A 12,300-nucleotide genomic window follows, 5' to 3' on the forward strand; every position below is an offset into this window, starting at 1 on the left:
GTCTTTACTATACAGTATAAATACACATGAGGCCCATGCTTGAGAGAAGGTCAGTCTGTGACCTGTCCTTTATTTCATAGCACTCAAGTGATGAAGGTGGGTGGGGCTTCCCCTTTTATACCTGAAGGTCCAGGTTAGGAGTGTCTCCCAAAAGTTCACCACCTAGTGGTCATTGTTCACACAGTGGACAATTTGTCAGTTTATACATGGGTTACAATGCTGGTTGAATACATGACATCACCTCTCCCCCTAAAGTCTTATTGGGATCACAGGTTGAGTCTCTCTGGTGGTTTACGCTCTCTTGTAGAACGCCTGAGTTGGGGCTCCGGTTGTTGGGCGCTGGCCTGAGTGTCTGCTGTTTGCAGTGCCTCAGGCCTGTCTGGACTGCCCACAGTGACTGGGCTCTCCTCCCTTTGGTTCCGGTGTTCGGTCAGCTGTGGTGGAGTGAACTCTATATCGTGTTCTTCCTCTGCTTCTTCTATGGGGTTGCTGAACCTCCTTTTTGTTTGATCCACGTGTTTGCGGCAGATTTGTCCATTCGTAAGTTTAACTACCAGAATCCTATTCCCCTCTTTTGCAATCACGGTGCATGCGAGCCATTTGGGTCCTGCAGCGTAGTTGAGGACAAAGACAGGGTCATTTACATCAATACATCGCGCCCTCCCATTCCTGTCATGGTAGTCACATTGTGACTGGCGGCTGCTCTCGACAATTTCTTTCATGGTGGTGTATATAAGGGATAACCTGGTTTTGAGCATCCTTTTCATTAGCAACTCTGCGGGTGGAACCCCTGTGAGCGAGTGTGGTCGGGATCTGTAGGCCAACAGGAAGCGTGATAAGTGGCTTTGTAGGGAACCCCCTTGGATTCTGAGCATCCCCTGTTTGATTATCTGCACTGCTCGTTCTGCCTGGCCGTTTGAGGCCGGCTTGAACGGTGCCATTCTGACATGGTTAATTCCATTGCCTGCCATGAAGTCCTGGAATTCAGTGCTTATGAAGCACGGGCCATTGTCACTGACCAAGATATCCGGTAGACCGTGGGCAGCGAACATTGCCTGTAGACTTTCTACCGTGGCAGAGGATGTGCTTGAATTTAAAATGTCACACTCGATCCATTTGGAGTAGGCGTCTACTCCAAACAAAAACATTTTTCCCATGAAAGGACCTGCGTAGTCCACATGGATGCGTGACCAAGGCTTGGCGGGCCAGGACCAGGGGCTAAGGGGGGCTTCCCTGGGGGCATTGTGAACACAAAGTTCCAGATCTGCATCTATCCCTGGCCACAAAATGTGTGACTTGGCAATTGCCTTCATCATGACAATGCCCGGGTGCTCATTGTGGAGTTCTCTGATGAACACCTCTCTCCCCATCTGGGGCATGACTACGCGGTTTCCCCACAGTAGGCAATCGGCCTGAATCGAGAGTTCATCCCTGCGCCTGTGAAATGGTTTAAATTCCTCAGGACATGCCCCATACATGGCTGCCCAGTCCCCATTCTGGACACATTTCTTGACTAAAGACAATAGCGGGTCTCTATTTGTCCAGACTTTGATCTGACGGGCTGTCACGGGTGAGCCTTCGCTTCCGAAAGCTTCAACAGCCATGACCATCTCAGCAGCATGCTCGGTAGCCCCCTCAGTGGTGGCTTGTGGGAGCCTGCTGAGTGCATCGGCTCAGTTTTCGGTGCCTGGTCTGTGCCGAATTGTATAGTCATAGGCGGCTAACGTGAGTGCCCACTTCTGTATGCGGGCCGATACATTTGCATTTATGGCCTTGTTGTCGGCCAAAAAGGAACGTTAGGGGTTTGTGATCTGTCTCCAGCTCAAATTTCCTGCCAAACAGGTACTGGTGCATTTTCTTTACCGCATATACATATGCAAGCGCCTCCTTTTTGACCATCCCGTAGCCCCTTTCTGCCTGGGACAGACTTCTGGAGGCATAAGCTACCGGCTGTAACTGACCCTTGGCATTGACATGCTGCAACACACACCCGACACCATAGGACGACGCATCGCACGTTAACACAAGTTTCTTATATGGACACTCCCCACCTCACCAACTTCTGCAGAGATGAGGAACAGGAGGGAAGGCAGCGTGTCAGGCGCTTCTGCGCTGATGTGAATGAGGCCTTGTTGAGTGCGGTGGAGAGGAAGTGGCCCTCATTCCATCTTGCAGGGGGAGCCAGACCACTCCCACCTATCTTTAAAAGATTATGGAGGGAAATCGCACAGGAGGCGTCTGATGCAGATACTGTGCCCAGAACTGGGAAACAGTGTAGTAATAAGTTCAACGACCTTACCAGGCTCTCAGGGTGAGTACCATTTGCATTTGTGTATGCCTCCATGACTTCTAACATGAATCTCATACACTATGTGAAGTTTTTGATGCATATGGTCCCTCACAACACTCTGTGGGGTGGCTTTCACAATTCATAAGAAAGATGAAGGCTTACTTCTGCACCCATTGCCATCGAATCATCGACGCATATCAACTCAATCATTTACATCCTTCTGCATAATACACTCTAGCTGCTGCTATGCCCTTCAGAAAGATCACCTACAGCCCCTATGTTACATCCCTCTAACCTTGTAACAATTCCTCATGAAGCACATGCAACATTCAAACAGGTTAAACGGAAGCCACTGCAACATTCACATAATCTCACCTATTGTGCTATGGTAGACATACGTGTCACAACAGCAGATAAACCCTTTCTGAACCCTTTCTATTTTTAACTTTGCAGTTGAAGCACTTCCACAACAGGAGGGAGCAGCTGCGCACAGGCGGGCGGCCGCCTCAACCAATCCCGTTCACGGATGTGGAGGAACGGGTGTCAGCCCTCATAGGATCACCAGTTCGGATCGGATGTTGAGCCCTCTTCAGGTGTGAGGGTATGTAAATGGTTAGCACAACTGAAGAGAATGCATTGAGACATATAATGAAGTGGTGGTGGGCCTTCAAATGAACATGTACAATGCCACAAACCTCATGTCACCCTGCCCCTCCCCTGCTGCTAACCACACGTCTGTTGTTTTCTACTTGCAGATGACCAACCAGAAGTGCAGCAGCCTTCGAAGGAGCCCTCCACTTCAGGCCATGGGGGAAGATGATGAGGGAGTGGAAGAGACTGCTATGACTGAAATTCACAGCCCACCAGTTTCCCTGTCTGGAATGAGTACATCTGAGGATGACGCCGATTTCCCGGGGTTTGAGGAGTCGGAGGTTCCTGGCCCCAGTCGCCTACAGCAATGCGGTGCAAGAGGGGAATCTCGCAGGCCTGCTCTCCGGAGGCAAAGTTGGTCTGCTCAACAACAGGCAGACATGGACCTGGACCTGGTGGAAATGTCCAGGGAAAACACAGTTCTGCACCGTGAGTTGATGGATGCATTGGGATGGATCCCAGAGAGCATCAACAAGCTTACTGCGACTGTTGCGGAGGCAGCGTCACAGGTTGTCAGTGTGACTTGGGAGTCCAGCGAGGCCATCATTGCCCACACACAGAGGCTGGTGGCCTCGAGCAGTGACAGTGGAGTTCCAGAATGTGTGGCGCGTGCCCTTGATCACGCTGCAGGCACAAGCTATGCGTCAGCTTGGGCAAGTGATGCAGTCGATGTCTGCTATCGTACTCTCTGCATTTCCCACTGTCCACAGTGAAGGGACATTGCTAAAGCAGGCCAGCAAGTTGTGGAGACAGATCATGCTCCGGATGCTGAGGCCCAGCCCTGTCGGAGAGTTAGTGGCGCCCAGGAAATGGCAGGTGCTGTTCTTCCTCAGGATGACAGCATTCCGGCTCCCATCAGTGACTGGTCCCACCGATGATGATGAGCACCAGTCCAGAGCCGGGCCTTCCAGGCCAAGAGCTCATCCAGGGCGTCCTCAGAAGCCATCTGCATTGTCTTCCCCCCATCACAGCAGTCCTCTGGCAGCCTGGCAGCATGGGGGAGGGTGGCAGTGTTGAAGGGAAGGGGAGGGTGGGAAGTCTGGAAAAGAGCCATTAAGGACTGGCATAACATCTTTGCCAGGGATGTATGTAGCATTGTAAACATTGTACATAGTGATAACAATTGACTTCTCTTCAATTGTCTTGCTGCAGGAAGTAGTTTAGTGTTCATTGACATTTTCTTCACTGCAGGAAGCAGTTTTGTGATCATTTACATTGTCTTTAAACATTGTATCGTTTTTTTTGTGGGGGGGGGAACATTGTACATTTTGCATTTCTCTAAAAATATTTGTTTGACCATCGCCATTGGTGTTTTGTGTCTCATTGCAGAATTAATTGTAGAAAACCCAGCATGGTGGCATAGAGTAGCGAGTCAACGCTGCAACCCCACCTTCCCCATTCAAGCAATCCAGTCAATGACGAGCTGCAGCCACATCTCCATGCTGCCTCCCCTGTGGTTGTGGCGGATGCGCAATGGGTTCCTTGCCGGGCTCCTCTTCCTCGTCCTCCTCTTCCTCTTGAGGTGGTCCTGCAATCCCCACTGGCAATGCCTGTCCCCTCATGATGGCTAAGTTGTGTAGCATGCAGTACATGACAAAGAATTCGGAGACCTGTTGTGGGGAGTATTGAAGGCTGTCTCCAAGCGGTCCAGGCATTGAAACTGCTGTTTGAGCACGCCACTTGTCTGTTTGATGATGCTGCGGGTGGCTGTATGGCTGTCATTATAGCGCTGCTCAGCTTCTGTGGCAGGGCTCCGGAGGGGGGTCATGAGCCAGGTGGCCAGTTCTTATTCTTTGTCCCCGATCAGCCAGCTCTGGCCTTGTCTTTGTCGCTGAAACATTTGTGACACTGCTCTCACGCAAGATGAAATTATCATGTGTGCTCCCTGGATTGCGGACATTCACTGTGAGGATGCACTGCGTGTGGTCGCAGACCAGCTGCACATTTAGGGAGTGGTATCCCTTTTGGTTTCTGAAGACCACTGCATTGTGTAATCAATGGCACCTTGAACCTAGGGGAAGCCTGCAAATCATCCAAAACCTAGAGCCCTCTCATTCTGTCTGTCCTTCCTCATTGGGAACTTTATGAAGTTATTCTGCGGGCGTACAGTGCCCTTGTAACCTGACGAATGCAGCAATGTGCAGCACGCTGCGAGATGCTGCATATGTCCCCTGTTGCTTCTTGGAAGGAATCAGAAGCATAGAAGGCCATCACCACAGTGACCATCACCTCAACGGGCAGCGCAGTCCTGTTGGCACTGATAGGCTTTAGGTCTGCCTTTGGAACTGGCATTTCTTTGTAAGCACTTATTTTCTGAAGCGCAGCCTTCTAACGCACTGCGCCTATGAAATGTGGAGATATGAGCGATGTTCTCTGTAATCCCGTGGGGGTGTAAGGCCTCCTCCCCAAATATCTGCAACCTCTTCAAATCCATGGCCCAACATGGCCAAGAACCCTTCTTCCAGCTTAAAGCCGCCTGCCAATAGCAACAGCATGATACGCTGATGAACTAGTATTGCCCCCATTAAAATCTCTCACTGACCTTGTAAGCAAAGTATCATGGCACATAAAAGTGCCATTTGCAATTCAAAGCCTCACGCAACCGTAGCCAACACTGACAACTGCGATATAAGATCCTCCAGCCTCCCTTTAAATATGCCGCCAATGATGCCTGCTCCACCCTGGGTCTACCTGTTTTTTTCAGGCGTTTCCTGGGGCGGTCTTTAAATGAGGCATTAGGGCCGAAAGTTCCATCCGGGGTGCTAGCACAGCCTTGCACAATGATTGATGTCATAATCATGCTGAAAACAGAGGGCGGGGCAGTAACTTTTTGCGCTGGCGCAAAACCATAGCCGAAACTTCCAGCCGGGCGCTAAATCCTGGACGCCCCATATCACGCCCAGAAACAGCATTTAACGCCACACTGGGGCGCTAAATGAGGCACAAATTAGCCGAAAATCCAGCCCTTTCAGTTTATATATTACTTCTCTTAATTCAAAGTGGCTTATTTCAAATTATTGGATAATTCAATTTTATTTAGCATTAAATTGCAACTTTAATATATTACTTACAGTGCTGGATTGTATACAAAAAATAATTAGTGCATAAAATGACTTTTGGATTATGAGGAATAAACAAAAATTACAAAAATGATAGAGGCTCTAAAACTGGTACTGCGGTACCCTTTATGCCGGCTTGTAACTCCAAAATAATCTTGCAGTGCTAATAATGTAGCGCAAAGTTCATTGCCACAGTTCATTTTGAATTCCAGTCAATGCTACTATTTCAAATCAGTTAATTATCTTATTGAGGAAATTATGAGATTGCTTATATTTTTGTTAAGTTTATTTGAGTCACTGAGCTATTGCAAAGTCATATCACCTCTGAAAATCATTCATACTTGTGCTTTTGATATAGCAATGGAACATAGGCCAGCCCACACTGCGATATGTGTGTGCACTAGGTCCATGCAGCAGAGCAGGTCTCCAGTCATCCTGGTTAACCCTTGCCACTGGATAAAGGCCTAGCTCTGTCAAGCCCATGTGGTGACTGATGTGCAACAGTTACCACACATTAAAAAAATCCACGCACAGGCATCTTCCACCCCCTGAATTGGAGTTCAGGACTGGAACAATGGGTCCTTCATTGAAACATCTGTGAACTCATGTGGAAACAAGTCATCCTCATTCGAGGGACCGCCTATGATGATGATGATGGAACATAGGAACAAGAGTAGGCCATTTAGCCCTTCGAGCCTGTTCTGCCATTCAATTACATCATTGCTGATGTGCATTTTAACTCCATTTACCAACATTGGTTCCATAACCCTTAATACCCTTGCCTAACAAAAATCTATCAATATCAGTTTTTACATTTTCACTTCACTAATCAGATTTCTGGAGAGAGTTTCAGATTTCCACTGCCCTTTTTGTGAGGAAGTATTTCCTGACAGTACTGGAAAGGGATTTAGTTTCATTAATTTTCATTAAGTCATCCACACAGTAGGTAATATGTTCTCTTTGTCAAATCAACAATTCATTAGGTTTTTCATCATTACTACTTCATTGGTTTTCAATGTTATGCTCATAGTTCATAGATCTTATTTTTTCTGTATGCAAAACACTTATATTCAGCTTTCAGGTTCATGTGTCATGCATATTATATAATACAAAAGCAAAATACTGTGGATGCTGGAATCTGGAATAAAAACAGAAAATGCTGGAAATCTCAGCAGGTCAGGCTGCATCTGTGGAGAGGAAGCAGAATTAACGTTTCGCGTTCTGACACGAAATGTTAACTTTGCTTCCTCATATTATATAATGTTCCATTTCATCAGTGTGGCATCAACATGAGTTTATATTCAAATCCAACTTCGTATTGGATTATTTAAATACATATTGCTTAAATAAATACATACATTATTCACACAAAATGTTTTCAATTTAAAGCATCACATCGGTAGATGTGAGATATCCTTACGAATGGTGCAGTTGGCAGGAGCTTGTTTACATTTACAACACAGAAACAGGCCATTTGGCCCAACAGGTCCATGCTAATGTTTATGCTCCACAGGAGCCTCCACCCACCCCTCTTCATCTAACCCCATCAATACATCCTTATATTCCTTTCTCCCTCATGTCTTTATCTAGCTTCCCCTTAAATGCTATTCACCTCAACCACTCCCTGTGGTAGCGAGTTCCACATTCTAACCTCTCTCTGGGTAAAGAAGTTTCTCATGAATTACCAATTAGATTTATTAGTGACTATCTTATATTTATGGTCCCTATTTCTGGTTTGCCTTGCAAGTGGAAACATCTTCTCTATGTCTACTCTATCAAACCATTCCATAAACTTAAAAATCCTCCATCAGGTCAGCCCTTTGTCTTTCTCTATTCTAGAGAAAAGAGCCCCAGCCTGTTCAATCTTTTCTGATAGGTATAACCTCAGTTCTGGTACTATTTTCATAAATCGTTTTTGCACCTTCTCCAGTGCCTCTATATACTTTTTATAATATAGAGACCAGAATTGTTCACAGTACTCCAAGTGTAGCCTAACCCAAGAAATGAACCCCAGTGCTTGGGTTTGCTTTTTTATGGCCTTATTAACTTGTGTCGCTATTTTTAATGATTTGTGTATCTGTACTCCAGACCTACCCCATTTAAACTCTTATTTTCCAAGGAATATGTAGCCTCCTTATTCTTCCTACCAAAATGTACCATCTCACACTTATCCATATGGAAGTTAATTTGCCAATTGCATGCCCATTCTGCAAGTTTATTAAAGGATTCCTGTATATTAGATACATAAGATAGATTCATTGGGCTAGAATTTCCACTGTATTGCTGCCTGGTTTCTCGGCGGTATTGGTTGTTTTCTTTTTTATCAGTAGGTAACCTTTGGCATTGTTGCCAAATTAAGTTAATTTAAGAGTTAAGTCATGGCAGGAGAACCCAGTCCCATGTCATGCTCCTCCTGTACTATGTGGGAAATCAGGGATGCTTCCAGTGTCCCTGACTACTATGTGCGCAGGAAGTGTGTCCAGCTGCAGCTCCTGACAAACCGCATTGCGGCACTGGAGCTGCATATGGATCCACTCTGGAGCATCCGCGATGTTGAGGATGTCATGAATAGCACGTTTAGTGAGTTGGTCACACCGCAGGTAAAGGTTACAAAGGCAGATAGGGAATGGGTGACCATCAGGCAGAGCAGGAGTAGGAAGGTACTGCAGGGTCTCCTGCGGTCATCTCCTTCCAAAACAGATATACCGTTTTGGGTACTGTTTGGGGAGATGGCTCATCAGGCGAAGGCAGCAGCAGCCAAGTTCATGGCACCATGGGTGACTCTGCTGTACAGGAGAGCAGGAAAAAGAGTGGGAGAGCTATAGCGGTAGGGGATTCTATTGTCAGGGGAATAGATAGGCGTTTCTGCAGCTGCAATCGAGACTCCAGATTGGTATGTTGCCTCCCTGGTGCAAGGGTTAAGGATGTCGCGGAGTGGCTGCAGGGCATTCTGGAGGGGGAGGGTGAACAGCCAGTTGTCGTGGTGCATATAGGTACCAATGATATAGGTAAAAAATGGGATAAGCTGAATTTAGGGAGCTAGGAGTTAAATTAAAAAGTAGGACCTCAAAGGTAGTAATCTCAGGAGTGCTACCAGTGCCATGTGCTAGTCAGAGTAGAAATAGCAGGATAGTTAAGATGAATACGTGGCTTGAGGAATAGTGCAAGAGGGAGGGATTCAAATTCCTGGGACATTGGAATCGGTTCTGTAGGGAGGTGGGACCAGTACAAACCGGACGGTCTGCACCTGGGCAGGACCGGAACCAATGTCCAAAGGGAAGTGTTTGCTAGTGCTGTTGGGGTGGGTTAAAACTAATATGGCAGGGGAGTGCGAATCTATGCAGGGAGACAGAGGGAAGTAAAATGGGGGCAGAAGCAAAAGGTAGAAATGAGATAAGGAAAAGTGGAGGGCAGAGAAATCAAAGGCAACAATCAAAAAGGGCCACATTACAACATAATTCTAAAAGGACAAAGAATGTTAAAAAAAAAGCCTGAAGGCGCTGTGTCTCAATGCGAGGAGCATTCATAATAAGGTGGATGAATTAACTGCGCAGATAGCTGTTAACGGATACGATATAATTGGGATTATGGAGACATGGCTCCAGGGTGACCAAGACTGGGAACTCAACATTCAGGGGTATTCAATATTCAGGAAGGATAGACAGAAAGGAAAAGGAGGTGGGGTTGCGTTGCTGGTTAAAAAGGAGATTAACGCAATAGTAAGAAAGGACATTAGCTTGGATGACGTGGAATCTGTATGGGTGGAGCTGCAGAACACCAAAGGGCAGAAAACACTAGTGGGAGTTGTGTACAGATCACCAAACAGTAGTAGTGAGGTTGGGGACAGCATCAAACAGGAAATTAAGGATGCGTGCAATAAAGGTACAACAGTTACCATGGGTAACTAATCTACATATTGATTGGGCGTACCAAACTGGTAGCAATATGGTGGAGGAGAATTTTCTGGAGTGTATAAGGGATGGTTTCCGAGACCAATATGTCGAGGAATCAACTAGAGAGCTGGCCATCCTAGACTGGGTGTTGTGTAATGAGAGAGGATTAATTAGCAATCTTGTTGTGCGAGGCCCCTTGGGGAAGAGTGACCATAATATGGTCGAATTCTTCATTAAGCTGGAGAGTGACACAGTTAATTCAGAGACTAGGGTCCTGAACTTAAAGAAAGGTAACTGCAATGGTATGAGACATAAATTGGCTAGGATAGACTGGCGAATGATACTTAAAGGGTTGACAGTGGATAGGCAATGGCAGACATTTAAAGATCACATGGATGAACTTCAACAATTGTACATCCCTGTCTGACATAAAAATAAATCGGGGAAGGTGGCTCAACCGTAGCTAACAAGGGAAATTAGGGATAGTGTTAAATCCAAGGAAGAGGCATATAAATTGGACAGAAAAAGCAGCAAACCTGAGGACTGGGAGAAATTTAGAATTCAGCAAAGGAGGACTAAGGGTTTAATTAGGAGGGGGAAAATAGAGTATGAGAGTAAGCTTGCAGGGAACATAAAAACTGACTGCAAAAGCTTCTATAGATATGAGAAGAGAAAAAGATTAGTGAAGACAAATGTAGGTCCCTTGCAGTCAGAATCAGGTGAATTTATAATGGGCAACAAAGAAATGGCAGTCCAATTGAACAAATACTTTGGTTTTGTCTTCACTAAGAAAGACACAAATAACCGTCCGGAAATACGAGGGGACGGAGGGTCTAGCGAGAAGGAGGAGCTGAAGGAAATCCTTATTAGTCAGGGAATTGTGTTAGGGAAATTGATGGGATTGAAGGCCGATAAATCTCCAGGGCCTGATAGTCTGCATCCCAGCGTACTTAAGGAAGTGGCCCTAGAAATAGTGGATTCATTAGTGGTCATTTTCCAACATTCTATAGACTCTGGATCAATTTGTATGGATTGGAGGGTAGCTAATGTAACCCCACTTTTCAAAAATGGAGGGAGAGAGAAAGCGGGTAATTATAGACTGGTTAACCTGACATCAGTAGTTGGGGAAAATATTGGAATCAATTATTAAGGATGAAATAGCAGCGCATTTGGAAAGCAGTGACAGGGCCGGTCCAAGTCAGCATGGATTTATGAAGGGGAAATCATGCTTCACAAATCTTCTAGAATTTTTTGAGGATGTAACTAGTAGAGTGGACAAGGGAGCACCAGTGGATGTGGTGTATTTGGACTTTCAAAAGGCTTTTGACAAGGTCCCACACAAGACATTAGTGTGCAAAATTAAAGCACATGGTATTGGGGGTAATGTGGTGCAGGCTCGAAGGGCTGAATGGCCTACTCCTGCACCTATTTTCTATGTTTCTATGTTTCTATTGACATGGATAGAGAACTGTTGGCAGACAGGAAGGAGAGGGTAGGAATAAACCTGTCCTTTTCAGAATGGCAGGCAGTGACTAGTGGGGTGCCGCACGGCTCAGTGCTGGGACTCCAGCTATTTACAATATACATTAATGATTTCGACGAAGGAATTGAGTGTAATATCTCCAAGTTTGCAGATGACACTAAACTTGGTGGCAGTGTGAGCTGTGTGGAGGATGCTAAGAGGCTGCAGGGTGACTTGGACAGGTTAGGTGAGTGGGCAAATGCATGGCAGTTGCAGTATAATGTGGATAAATGTGAGGTTATCCACTTTGATGGCAAAAACACGAAGGCAGAATATTATCTGAATGGTGACAGATTAGTAAAAGGGGAGGTGCAACGAGACCCGGGTGTCATGGTACATCAGTCATTGAAAGTTGGCGTGCAGATACAGCAGGCGGTGAAGAAGGCAAATGGCATGTTGGCCTTCATAGTGAGAAGATTTGAGTATAGGAGCAGGGAGGTCTTACTGCGGTTGTGCAGGGCCATGGTGAGACCACACCTTGAATATTGTGTATAGTTTAGGTCTCCTAATCTGAGGAAGGACTTTCTTGCTATTGAGAGAGTGCAGCGAATGTTCGCCAGTCTGATTCCCGGGATGGCAGGACAGACATATGAAGAAAGATTGGATCGACTAGGCTTATATTCACTCGAATTTAGAAGAATGAGAGGGGATCTCATAGAAACATATAAAATTCTGACGGGATTGGACAGGTTAGATGCAGGAAGAATGTTCCCGATGTTGGGGAAGTCCAGAACCAGGGGTCACAGTCTATGGATAAGGGCTAAGCCATTTAGGACTGAGATGAGGAGAAACTTCTTCACTCAGAGAATTGTGAACCTGTGACATTCTCTACCACAGATAGTTGTTGAGGCCAGTTCGTTAGATATATTCAAAAGGGAGTTATAT

At 46.0% G+C, this 12,300-nt stretch overlaps 1 protein-coding gene across 1 annotated transcript in view; it reads left to right on the forward strand.

Moving 5' to 3' along the window:
• Positions 1–12,300, forward strand: part of LOC139228968 (cyclic nucleotide-binding domain-containing protein 2-like) — a 326,735-nt gene that overhangs the window by 228,275 nt on the left and 86,160 nt on the right. The gene's annotated exons all lie outside the window — the stretch shown is intronic.

This window comes from Pristiophorus japonicus, chromosome 2 (assembly GCF_044704955.1).
Source record: "Pristiophorus japonicus isolate sPriJap1 chromosome 2, sPriJap1.hap1, whole genome shotgun sequence".
Lineage (NCBI taxonomy): Eukaryota > Metazoa > Chordata > Chondrichthyes > Pristiophoridae > Pristiophorus > Pristiophorus japonicus.